This window comes from Nestor notabilis, unplaced genomic scaffold (genome assembly GCF_000696875.1).
Source record: "Nestor notabilis isolate BGI_N333 unplaced genomic scaffold, ASM69687v1 scaffold5843, whole genome shotgun sequence".
NCBI lineage: Eukaryota > Metazoa > Chordata > Aves > Psittaciformes > Psittacidae > Nestor > Nestor notabilis.
Window position 1 is genome coordinate 30,095 of NW_009920549.1, and position 12,967 is coordinate 43,061.

The window sequence follows — 12,967 nt, forward strand, 5'->3', positions numbered from 1 at the left end:
TTGCTTATATGCAAACCCCTTTGGGTTGTCACTCAGGTAACAAATTCATGTGACTAGGGAGAATTTAAGCCTTATTAAAGTGCATATTTTAGATTAGACTTCTTAAACAAAGATGGTGTGAAAACACTGAAGTCCATAATGCTAATCCTGGTTTTCCTTTTGAGTGGGGGAAGGGGAAATCCCTCTTCGGGAAAAACAAAACCATTAAGGGGAAAAAATATTCTAAAATAGTCTAAAAAGTGTAAAACCAGCCCCACCTTGAAGTGATGCTTCAGTCATGAACAAATGCAGCAAGGACAGCTGCGCAAAGATAACTTCAGCAGCACTCTCTGCACGCCAGATAAAGCACAAACCCTCTGAAGAATCTTATCCTTTTCCAGCAGAACTCCTCTTGTTAAGCAGGGACACTATCTAGAAGGCAACAGCCTATCCCATATTTAACAGCCTCCCCAAACCCGGCTGTTTGCAAATCTGCAGCCCTTTGGGCAGCAGTGAGCAGGTCCACTGAGCTGCGCCATGGGGTGCAGGAGGAGGCAAACAGTAGAGCAAAGGCTTTGCTGCCAGGAGCAGGAGGAACGGGCTCAGCTCACCAGCACCTCTGGAGCTTGCTCTGCATGTGCAGCCCCGAGCATCCATCCAGCTTGTGATGTGGAGAGAAGCAGATATCCCACTTTGCCCTCCGGATGCTCTTCCCCAAGACTCAGCAGCTGAGCTCCACTTGGAGCGACCAGGAGCAACTCTGTATCACTTCAATAGCATTTCACAGCTGAACCAGGCCCCAGGACAGTCCCTGCAGGCCTGTGTTGTACAAAATATTAGGGGCTAGAAGCCAAAATAGCAATTTACTCCACAAAGCACGCAGGACCACAAAGCCATAAGGAAATGCCTTAAGTGAAATGATGTGACCCTTTAACTGCCATCGACAGCACTGAAGTTGAGGTGAGGAAATGAAAGCTATTCGTCAGCCAAGGCCCACAAGACATTTAACAAGGAAAGAAGTATCATTTTCCTTGTGGAGTTCGGCAAGGATGCTGAAAGCAATCACTGCTCTCGCAGGGCTCTGACAGCAAAGCTACCAGATCAAGGTGATGGTCCCCATTCTGCCTGCAAACCCACCACCACTGCTGGTCCAAACCCCCTCAGGTCCCCATGCCAGCCTGACCCAGCTTCCTCTCCTCCACAGCCACATCCCTGCCACCAGCCTGCATTCATGCCCAGAACTGAGCCAGAATTAAAGCACTGCTCTTCCCCCGCTGCCCATCCTCCAAAGGTATTTTCTAAATAGTTCACTAGGCTTGAAGGCATCAGTAAAATGGCTTGGTCTGGTCTGGCAGCAGCAGCAAAAGTGGCACTGTCGGAGTAAAGCTCAGTGCATGGCAACCCCCTGCCCCAGCACAGCCCACACTGAACACTGCTCCAAACCAACCAATTGCTGCAGCCTTCCTCCAAGAGTACCATGACAACGGCTACACATACTGATACTGCTTCATAAGGAGGGAAGGAGAACAGGGAAAGCCCAAGTAAACCAGAATTATAGAAGAAAACTAAATCAATAAATGAATGAAATACATGAACGCTTCTAAGCCCTGTTTATAGGGCATAAACCAGCCCCGGGTGCTGGAAGGAAACTTCTCCCAGAAAGCAGCATGTTCCTGCTGCCTGGTAACCCCTCTGTGCTGAGGACCACAAGGCTCCACACAGCCCCAGGCCCTGTCTGCAGCAGCAATCCCAGCACAGGCAGCAAACAGGCATCCTGATGTCTCACTGGAGCGCAGTCAGGACACATCACTGCCAGCACAGCCACAGCAGAGCCCTCACCCCGCTGCCACCAACACAAACCACCTCCAGCACTCTCTGCCCAGCAAGACTGAGATCCCAAATGAGGTCAGGCAGCCCCAAAGTCTTAATCCCTTGGCAAAAGGTTTCTCTGCACTAAGAGGTAAACAAAAGCCAGGCTGAACACAACGTACCCTATTGAGTGGCGGAGATGCCAGTAGCACACAGCTGGGGTTCCGTGGTGCTCAGCACTGTGTCATCTGTGCCGCACGACATCAGCAGCACTGTCACAAAGGAGCACAAAAAGGCGTCCCCGCAACTACGCTGGTGCCAGGAGATGGGTGCTCCCATGATTCCCGGCCAAGGGAATGGGTCAGCAGCTGCACCCCACTCCAGCCACAACCCCAGGATCAATGGGACATGATCCAACAGGCCCCAGGATGATCCCGGTCACAGAGGCAGAGCCTGGACATGCAGCAGTGCCGACTGCGCAGCTCCAGGGGTCATGAGTGTGGGAATGGCTCCATTTACGTACACACAAATCCCAGAATAAAGGAGGTGTTGGCAGATCTGTTGCAGTACAGGGCAGGTTACAGCCACACAGTGATTTCAAAACAGGGATTTCAGCAGAAGGCAAGTGCAATGAGAGATCCTGGCTGGGTCTGCACGCTCTGGGACTCCTCACTGGGTCCAACCAGCTCTCACAGAATGGCCAAGCATCACCCAGGCAGAGCAGAGCCTCTTGGCTCCTGTGCTGTGTGCTCAGGCACAGCCCTCCTCCTCCTCAGTACTAATGAGGAAGTGCTCACTCTTAGAAAACGCACTCACCAAACATGAGCTATTTGAGCGTTACCTCTGAAAAGTGATCAAACACAAACAGGCTTTTAAATAGAGCATCAGTCGATCTGAATTACATCATTACAATGGAGTGACAGCCCCATGAAGCAGCATCAGCCTGAAAGGCTGTTCATAATTCATAAGCAACTTCCTTTTCATCTTTGTGTACTTCTCCAAGCACCGCTTTTCTGAGAAGCTGGCAGAGGAAGGAATATGGATGGTGATCTCATTAATCACAGGCACTAATATGCAGGCAACTGAGAAATTCCATGGAGTTTCAAGTTGGAAAAGCTAGAAAAACTTCCTTCAGGTTCAAAGACAGACAAATGCCTCTTACAACAACAGGAGGGAAAAAGAAACAGTCTCAAAAATGCACCTTTTGTCATCTGTTTTTTTGCTTTTTTTCCCCCACATTTTTCCCATGTTATAGCTTAAGCGACTCCTTGGAAGCCTGAAGCTTTTGACTCCTTTCTCTGGGAGCTGGACATGTCCCATGCAGACATGAGGTGGGGTTGGGTTCACAGCAGAACAGCTTTGAGGCCCGGGAGCCTCATCACAAGGATGGTCACCCTGGCTTCATGCACACCCGACTGAGACCCAAAGGTTCCTGAAACACGGCAAGAAACAACTCTCACACCAGGTCACAGCCTACTACCAGGTCTGGGAAGGAGATGAGGAAAGGTGAGAGTGGGAAGAGGGCACAGAAGCCCCATGCAGTGAAATGCCATGATCCTGTACAAACAGCATCAGAAGGGAAGAGAAAATCTGGGTTCAAAGACACAAGGACTCAGGGAGTTGTCAGTGAACAACCTGTCCAAAGCCACAGGCAAGAGCTCTGGGAGCTGGCTGCCAGGGTCACCAGCTGGCAAAGGTCTGCAGGGCATGCTAGAGAAAAGCCAAAGGATGCTCACGTGCTGACAAGTTCCTCAGAGCTCCTGAGAATTAGACTAACAGAATTTGCCATCCCAAAGCAGATTAGGCCCAGTTCAGCAGCTGCCTCCAAGCAGGGTGGCAATTAGGAGACCAGATTATCCAGGGACACAACTCCAGCCTGAGCTGCAAGAGTGGCTGGACTCAGATGGGAAATGGTTTTATCTGTGTGTCTCTGTCCAAATAAAAGGGTGCCATGAAGATGGCATCCGCCAAGAATAGGAATGTGCTGGGAATCACTCGACAGGACATACACAAGTGTTCTGCAATGCAGGAATATTAACCCTAAACTTGCATCAATTGCTACCGACAGAAGCACGAAATGGTTACCAAAAACATCACGATTCCCATATTCATAGAATCCCAGACTGGTTTGTGTTGGAAGGGAGCTTAAAGCTCAGCCAGTTCCAACCCTTCCACTAGAGCAGGTTGCTCCAAGCCCCTGTGTCCAACCTGGCCTTAAACACTGCCAGGGATGGGGCAGCCACAGCTTCTCTGGGCACCCTGTGCCAGCGCCTCAGCACCCTCACAGGGAAGAGCTTCTGCCTAAAATCTCTCTCCATCTTCCCTGCAAGGGGAGCAGAAATGTAAAACCTTGTCACAGAGCAGGCTGGGGACAGGGGGTGTCAGCACTCTGGTTCACCCTGTTCCATACTATGATGGAAAGATCAGGCTGTCTCTAAAGCCACTAACTTTAGTAGATTAAAGCTCTGATCAGAGGGGCTTACACAGCAGCAAAAGGAAGCCCCAGCAGTTTTAAAGCTTGCCCTGTCTGCTCAGCAGGCTCTCTGTGAACAGAAGAGAAGCCTCTTTGGCAGGATTTACTAAGCTACCTTTGGATTTCCCCCCAGCCCCCTGCTAGAGTATCCTGCATTTCACAGAGCCATGACATACTCTCTGGGTGGATAAATTCTTCCTCCCTCAAAATCCTGCTTGCTTGGGAAGCCTTTAAGCAGTTGAACATGTAGAGCGGATCAAAGAGAAGGCAGGAGATCTTATTTACCAGCTAATTCTCTTTGACTTTTCCTATCCCAGGCTCAGCCCAACCCACAGGAAATCAGAGCACCCTCCCTGTTGCTGCAGGCTTCAGTTTGCTCACCAGCACTCAGGCTTGCACCAGGAACTCTCTGATGAACAGAAAATGGTGGAAAAGCCTAATACTTACCTAATGGGGGAATGGATTTAAACAAGGGAAGATCAGGTTAGATAGAAGGAAGAAGTTCCCTGTGAGGGTGGTGAGGCGCTGGCACAGGGTGCCCAGAGCCTCAGTGTAGGCAGCAAGCAGGCAGCACACCTTCCCTCCCTCCCCCTGAGCAAAAGCAGATGATGCTGCTGTGTTTGGTGCTAGGCTGAAACAAGGCTGACGCTGAGATCCATATGCAACCAGAAGCTTCCTAAATTAAGAAAATTTTAAGAGAAGAAAGCTTCACTTACATCTGTAAATGAACTTGAAAATTTGGGCACTTGGTATTGCCTCCCACCTTAGCCAAGGCAGCAATGAGTGCATGTGCTCAGCACCACAAGAAAGGCCCAAAATAGATACCTTGGCCTCAGAGCAGCAATGTTTTAACTGTGGCAAAGAGCGATGCCCCTGCCTCAAAAGCAGGAAGAGCGAGGCTGCAATTCCACAAGCCAGGCTCGGTCCTTATTCCTTACCTCACCAGCACCCCACTGGGAGGTGGTTTGAGGCACTAACCCAACAGGAACTAAACCCATACAAGCAGAGTTGGTGTGTGACTGTGGTGCTATAGCTCATCTCACCCTGGCTTTGGGGCACCAACACAGCAGAGGGTGAAGGTGTGAGATGCCAGCACTAGCCTCCATCCAGCTGCACCTTCAAGCACCTCCAGGTTTTACCTCCAGGTTTTGCCTCCAGCTTGCGTCAAGACACAAGGTATGTGTTTATTGCTTTGATCTCTGCTGCTCCTCTTCCTTTGATTTCACAGTGCTGACAACATTTGCTGCACCCCTACAGAAGCTCTGTGAATATTCAATGCTGCCACAATAATGAAGATAATAAAATATAAAACATCCTTCCTGCCACAGCTCTAGCTTGCAAATGTGAGTGATCCTGCTCAGAGTGACTGAACCAGGAAGGTGCTGTGGACATGAATGCTGCAGACCTTCTCAGGGCAAGGAGAACATTCAAGGTATCTTCTCAGCTTGGTCTTCATTTCTTAGTCATTTTGAGATGTTTCAACACATGGATCCACATAGAAACAACGACAACAGCACCATCTGCTCCAGCTACTGCCATGCCTCCATGGCTGGCATCACTCTTCCAGCGACAGAAAGGCTGTCCCAGCGAAGAAGCCAAGCCAGGTGTTTTTCCAGGGAGCAGTGTTTCCCTTCTACAGGATCTAAGTCTACAGAGCTCCTGGCTGGAGACTGCAGATGCAGAGGGGAGACTGAGATGAGCTCTAAGGCAGAAGCTCTTCCCCGTGAGGGTGCTGAGGCGCTGGCCCAGGGGGCCCAGAGACCTGTGGCTGCCCCATCCCTGGCAGTGTTCAAGGCCAGGTTGGACACAGGGGCTTGGAGCAACCTGCTCTAGTGGAAGGTGTCCCTGCCCATGGAACTGGATGAGCTTTAAGGTTCCTTCCAACCCAAACCATTCCATGACTGTGAAAAATCACAGCTTACACTGCAGCAGGAACACAGGTCCCTACACAACCTGTGACAAACCAGCTTGTCCACAGTGCTTACTTCACCAAGCCATTACTTTTAGCCATTTGATACCCAAACTGGGCACCAAGCAGCCTTTGGCCGCAGAGTGTCCAGTTCCAGCATCCCAAGGATGACTGACAGCACTGGAACACAGCAGATGCCTTACCAGGACAGTCTCTCTATAAATACAGGAGAGGAGTCACACAATCTTGACACAGTGGTTTCTTACCCTAGAAAGAAACAAACATGAAAGATGTCATAAGCTTTCAGGGCTTTAGCAGGACTTGCCCTCACCCCAGCACTCACTGTGCAACAAGACAGGGCTCAAAGGGGGGAATTTTAGCTTCTGTTTAGCTTTTCTGCATTATTTTTGCTTTTCATGACTAAATGACATTCCAGGTGAGGTCAAAAGTCAGGAGTATGTTTCCTGAATGTCGTCTTTTTCTTTTTAAGGCCAAAAGACACAAACAGTAGGATATTCCAACATGCATTTCTGCTGCTTTTACACCTCCCTTGTCATGCTATTGCATAGGGACTGGTGCCTGTTCCAGCCCTGGGTTTCATACACCATGGATGAACAGTGGGCAGCAGTAGCATCTCCCAATACCCAGCACAAGTTATCAGGCTTTGAAAGGCAGAGCTCTTGCTTTGAAAAGAAAAACCCAACAGAAGCTTCATTGGTACCTTTATTTCTCATTACAAGGGAGCACAATTTGCACCACGCTAAGGCACAAGACAAAGTGTCAGGTGAGGATGAACAGCAAATCAAAACCTCTACACACAAAACACATCCCTACTGAGCACTGGGATGTCTCTCTCCAGCTGGTCTTGGCCCAGTTTGGGCCACTGGGGCTGGCAGTCAGGTAGCAATCTGGCTTGTCTTGATTCTAGCTTTATTGAGCTCACGAGCAGCTTTGCAACAAAAGCAGATGCAGACAGTGAACAGTGACAACTCACATGGGAGCCCAGGCCATAAATTCAGCCAGAGTCGTAAAACCATTATCTCCCCTCCTGATCCAAAGGCTAAAGGAGGAGCAAGTTTAAAATAAATCAGAATCCATGTGCATTTCATTCTCCCCAGGAACTAGCTGGAAGCCCAGGTGCTGCCAATGGTCCTTTCCACAGGGATGAAAGGTGGAAACGGCCTGAATTTCAGACTGCCCCAAGTCAAGGAATTCAGGCTCAATCTTCCCCACTACATTTGTTAAAAATAAAGAGGTGCAATCAGTCTCCTCGGGGGTTTTATCCCCTTTCAGCTCTAAATGCAGCTCTGCTGTCACACGTGCTGCGGAGCCCTACTTCTTGCTTAAAATAATGTTGCTCCTGGTCTCAGATTACGAGGGATCCATTCGTGTTCACAAGGTCACGAGCTCTCTCTCGGTCTCTAATACAAAGCTGGAATAAACAGGGCTGCTGGTGTTTCGGTGCATGAACAGAGACGGTCCTTGCAGAAGCTCTGACCACACCTAGAGCCAGAGCGCTTTGTCACAGCCTTGCCGGGGGAGGCAGCAGCACTCGCTGCCGCTGGGAGATGCCGCTTCTGTGCTCGCTGAGGGGAGGCAGGAGCAAAGCAAACCCCACCACAGCCCCACCACCCGTCCTACAGAGCTGCTCGCTCTCACAGAGTGAAGAGCTCAGGGCATTTCTCCACACACTACAGGACTTTACTCGGTTCCAAACCTCATTTTACACACGCTGATCTCCCTTCAGCATCACCCAGGTCTGCCCAGCAACCTCTTGCCAGCAAGGACTTGCCAGTATTTCACCCAGGCTGCTTCAAGCTGTCTTGACATGAGCATTGGGGTAAGGTGCTCTTCATCATGCCCAGAGAACTGTGGCTGCCCCATCCCTGGCAGTGCTCAAGGCCAGGTTGGACACAGGGGCTTGGAGCAACCTGTTCTAGTGGAAGGTAACCTGCTCTAGTGGAAGGTGTCCCTGCCCGTGGCAGGGGGCTGGGACTGGAGGAGCTTTAAGGTCCCTTCCAACACAAACCATTTCATGGTTCTACGATCTGCACACAAACATAGCGACAGCCACAGTACAGGATTCTTCTATTTAGGCACATAAGCACCAAGAGGCTCTTGGAGGCTGATAGAGCAAACAAGCCCATGGAGTCAAAAGCTCCTCCATAAGGGGAGTACATGAGCAACAATAACTCAGAAAATGTGCTTTGGAGCTGAGCGCGGACCTCAGACAGCCGTGACAATAAACCCTATTATTAGACACAGTAAAAGCAGTGCCATATTTGAGAGATTAAGCATTAATAAGTGCCTTCACATTCAACAGTATTCATGGCCCTGCCTCTTGCCTGGAGGAACCTGGGGGAAGGGAGGAGCTGGCAGGGAAATTCGGCTAACAGTAAACCAAGGGAAAGGCAAAGCTTGTGAAAAGCAGGCTGCAAAGCCATAGAATAAGAGGCAGTGATGGAGCTCACCGTGCTGCACATGCGACATCCCCCACTCCGGAAGCCCAGAACACCCCGTTTCAGTCCCATCCTTTCTGAACCTATTCTCTTGCTTACTGACGGGCAGTGGCTACAGGCAACGCTGCAGCTCGAGCAGCACATCTTTTAGCTGGACTTTATTCCTGCTTTCCTTCCTTGTTCCCAGCAGCAGCACTTCAAACTTGTGTGATACCTGCCTGCCGGGCCCTGCAGCATTGCACCAGTAGATCCCAAGGAAAAGGCACTTCGGTTTCTGTCCAATTTGGAGATGTCCCTTATTAAAAGCTACTTCTACAACAACCCCCTGCAGCGAGCTCCAGGGCAGCATCGTTTGTCATGCTGATGAGGCAGCAGGTAAAATCACATGTAAGGAGGAACTTCAGAGGGCAGAACTTGCTTAGGGTAAGTGGGAGCTGAAAAACGAACCACAAAAGGCCATTCTGATTTTGGATTAAATCCCAGCTTTAGGCTCACTAACGCCTGATGTCTGACACCACAAAATAAAGCTACCAGCAGAGAGGACGTGAAGCTCCACTTCTGTAACACAGACACACAAACCAGCTTCATCAGAGGTCTCGTCTTAAAGCACAAAGGTAATTCAGTCCCAGCAACTCTTACTCCATCAAATCCAGGATCTGCAGTGGGAGGGTAATAAAATCCTCAGCACCTGCAGGGAGCTGGTCAGCACTTTGTACAAGGTGGGTCAGCATTAGGGAAGGAACACAAGCTACAGCTACAAATCTTGGGTTTCCTTTACTCCTGAGCATATGCACTCTTTCAGATCTAAGCTGCATGTTTATGCAGAGGGTCTCCTTGCCAGCCTGCACTGACACACAATGCCCAGAGTTCACAGAAGGCCAGAGCTAGAAACCAACCTCCAGGAAGCTCATCCCGCGGGATTAGCCCTTCTCTTGGGACAGACTCTTCCAGCACACCCCTTCTGTAATCGCTGTGTCCTCAAACTAACTACACATCGAACACCCTCACCTTGAGCCCTGCAAATGAGGACAGGAACGTTTTGTCATCCATAAACCCAGTGCAAGGAAGCTGTCAGCCTGGACACGCAGCTCTAACACCACTGTGCAGACACACTGCTGATCACCAGTCCCAGCCCTCCCATCCAGAGCGGGACAGACCTCCTCTGCCCTCAGCACAGCTGAGCACGTGCACAGCTGGCCAGATGTGGCCCCTGCACGAGGAAGCTCACATCAAGTGACAGCTGGCAGAAAGAAGGAGCAGAGATGCTTGTGAGCAAGACACACACGTACTTCATGGTAAGACCCAGGCACCCAGGATCTAAGTCAAGCTTTCATCAAGTAAGAGATTAAATGTTTCCCACAAAGAGAAGAATTTCAGCACTCTGAACAAACGTGCATGATCAGGGCAGAGACTTCTTTAGGAGTTTCTTTTTTAGCCATTTACAAACACCTCAAAGAATTTCATTCTGCAGCAAGTGACCTGACACACTGATGAAATCCATCTGAAATTACATCAGGCACTTCCAGGCAGACAGCCTAGGTCAGGAGCTGATGGGAAGCCATAAAGTGAAATGCTGCTGAGTGGCAGAAAGTACTGCAACTGCAGCCCATGGCAAAGTCACACACACAGTATTCAAAGCCATGAATACAGGAGAGGTGATGAAACCCCTTGTAAGTGTTGAAGGTTTAACACAGTCTTTCTTCCTATGGACTAGTATAACCTGTACCTTACACTGCATATCATCCTGCAATAACTTTCATCAGGCTCTGTCCTTCTCATGTGCCTCAGAACATCCTCAGCCAGAGGAGCTGCAGCTCACCTGGAGGAACACACACACACCGACCAGTCAAACGGGACAGATCCACCTTCCCTGAACACAGATGGTGCAATCCCACCACCCACCCTGCAGCAAGGCAAGAAAAGCATGGAGGGAAGGCACAGGGGATGGACAAACAGCAATACCTGCTCTAGGAAGAGAGGTCAGGGCAGTGAGGAGGCTGCAAAGATGGGAATAATTAGCCCAACTGCAGCGATAATCCTTTTAGCTTAACAGAAGGTATCCCCTGGTGCTGCCTTTGCTTGGATATTTAAAGAAAAGGCACTGAAACCAGGAGCCACACCACACAAAATGACTGCTCTTACTGATGGGGCAGCTTGGAAGGGAAAAGGGAAAATCAGTGGACTGATCTCTGAAGAGCATGAAGGGCTCATTAGACTTGCAAAGAAATTCCACTCTAGTCTAAAGGCACAGATACTCCAGCCTCCAGATTCCAGTGTAAACTGCATATGCTTCCACAGGCACTTTAAATAACAGCCTACAACCAGCAGATTTCAGTGAGAAACAAAGCTCTAACTCGCAGATGGAGGATACTCATCCTGCTGCAAAAAGAGATTCAGAGATTCCGGTCCCTCAGAGCAGAACTGTGCCCACCTTAAAAGCCACACAAGATGTTACCTAAAGGGCCACAATTCTCTGCTCTATCCACCACATCTTGGGGTGATCTGCCAAGACAACTTGGGATTGAGGGCTGCTTGTGCTGAAAAGCCAGGCAGGAGCAATGCTGCACAGAGCAGACACTCCAAGAAGGAGCAGTGATCCAAACCAAGGGCTGCAGCCTTGGCATGGCTGAGGGTGCCCTGCAAAGGTTTGGCACCTGACACCAAACAGGCCATTGACCTCTACCCAGGATCACTCGCTCTAAATCCCTTCCCGGGCAGTTTAAGACAAGTGGGAACATCTCTGCACTGCTCTGCTGGCAACCCGTGCACTAGGGCACTGCCTGCTTCATTGATGAGCACCCCAATAGCAAGGCCTTGGGTGAGCCCCAGATACCACAGCAGCCCACCGCTGGGCTGGTTACGCAAGCAAAGCTCCTGAGATAGAAAGCAGGGATTAGACCAGATGGGCAGAAAAGCCTAGACAGGCAGCCCAGCTCCAGCGGATCTGCAGCACTAGTGAGAGACCCTCTGAGAGCTGCTGTCCTCCTCCCAAGACATCAGCTGGAGCTTCTCTGAACAGAGGCTGGGAATAGCCCGGGTGCTGAGTCTGCAGCTCCCCCTCCACCTGGCTATGGGGCAGGCATACACCATCCTGGATTTTAACAGTCTCAGTCAGAGAGACCCATTCTGCTTGGCAAGAAAGGGCTCGCAGTGCTTCTTCACAGACCACAGAGCAAGCCATACACCCAGAAAGCACAACACATGACCCTGTTGTTGAGGGGCTGGTTGCTCTACCTGTATGCAGAGCCACAACACTCCTAAACCTGTGCCATGTGCCAAACACACCGTACACCCTCTCAGCATCACCCAGATGAAGGGCCCATGAGTCTGTCCCAAGTCCAGGGCACTTCGGTACAAGCTTCCACCTCTCAGTCCAGCCCCACACCTCTGTCCAGCCAGCACGCTGCCTAGGAAGCAATAAGCCAACCTACTAGCCCAGTGACCTCCCCACCCAGCAGGCTAAGCAAAGTGGAAGATACTGGGAGCTGGGTGGAGGCCAGCGACCTGATTCTTTCTTGCCTAATTCATCAAGTGTCAGAGCACTGCTACAGCCAGATTAGCAACACCCTCTCCAAAGACACAGCCACAAGCAAGCCTCATCAGGACGCTGGGCTGGCTGAAGAAGTTTATTCTGCTCAAGACAAACCCAACCCAAATTCCAGCTTTTGAATAACGTTCCTATTGGGGAAAAAAAGGGAAGGACCACCCTCAGACACTGCTTCATGATCCCATTTTCAACGCTTTACAGTCCAAAAGGGATTTGTGTGGAAGTTTGGACGTGGGCACACCCAGCACCTGCATCTCAAATAGCAGCACTCGGACACCCCAAGGGGCAAAGCGGTTCCAGTGGGGCCACTGGACGCGTCAGGCTGGTTTGCTCCTCCTGTGCTGATGGACACAGGATTTCAGAGGAAGCAGCACACACACCATCTCAAAAGCATTTTGAACGTGGCTTTCCCCATCCATTTCTAACAGCCCCACAATGCTGCAAAGCCCAACTTCCACATGAGGATATAAATGTCATCAAGGAGCAATTTGCTCTGCTCCCCGCTACTACACAGTGAGAACTGCTCAGCAAATACACAGGGAGTGAGGTGGTACGCAAACACTTTGACAGTGCTGCAAGTCAGACCCACAAGCATGCAATGAAGAACAGGGTTCTTCTAAATGAAGCAGAGGAACAGGAAAGGCAGAAGATGAGGGTACCCACCATACCCGCACATTACACATGTCCCTGGCTAGATCCACCAAGCTCAGCCTCAGCATGGGAAGAGCATTTCCCTCATTTTTATCCTATGAGGACTGCTCTCCTGGCCAGGGAACAGACTTCCCCATGCC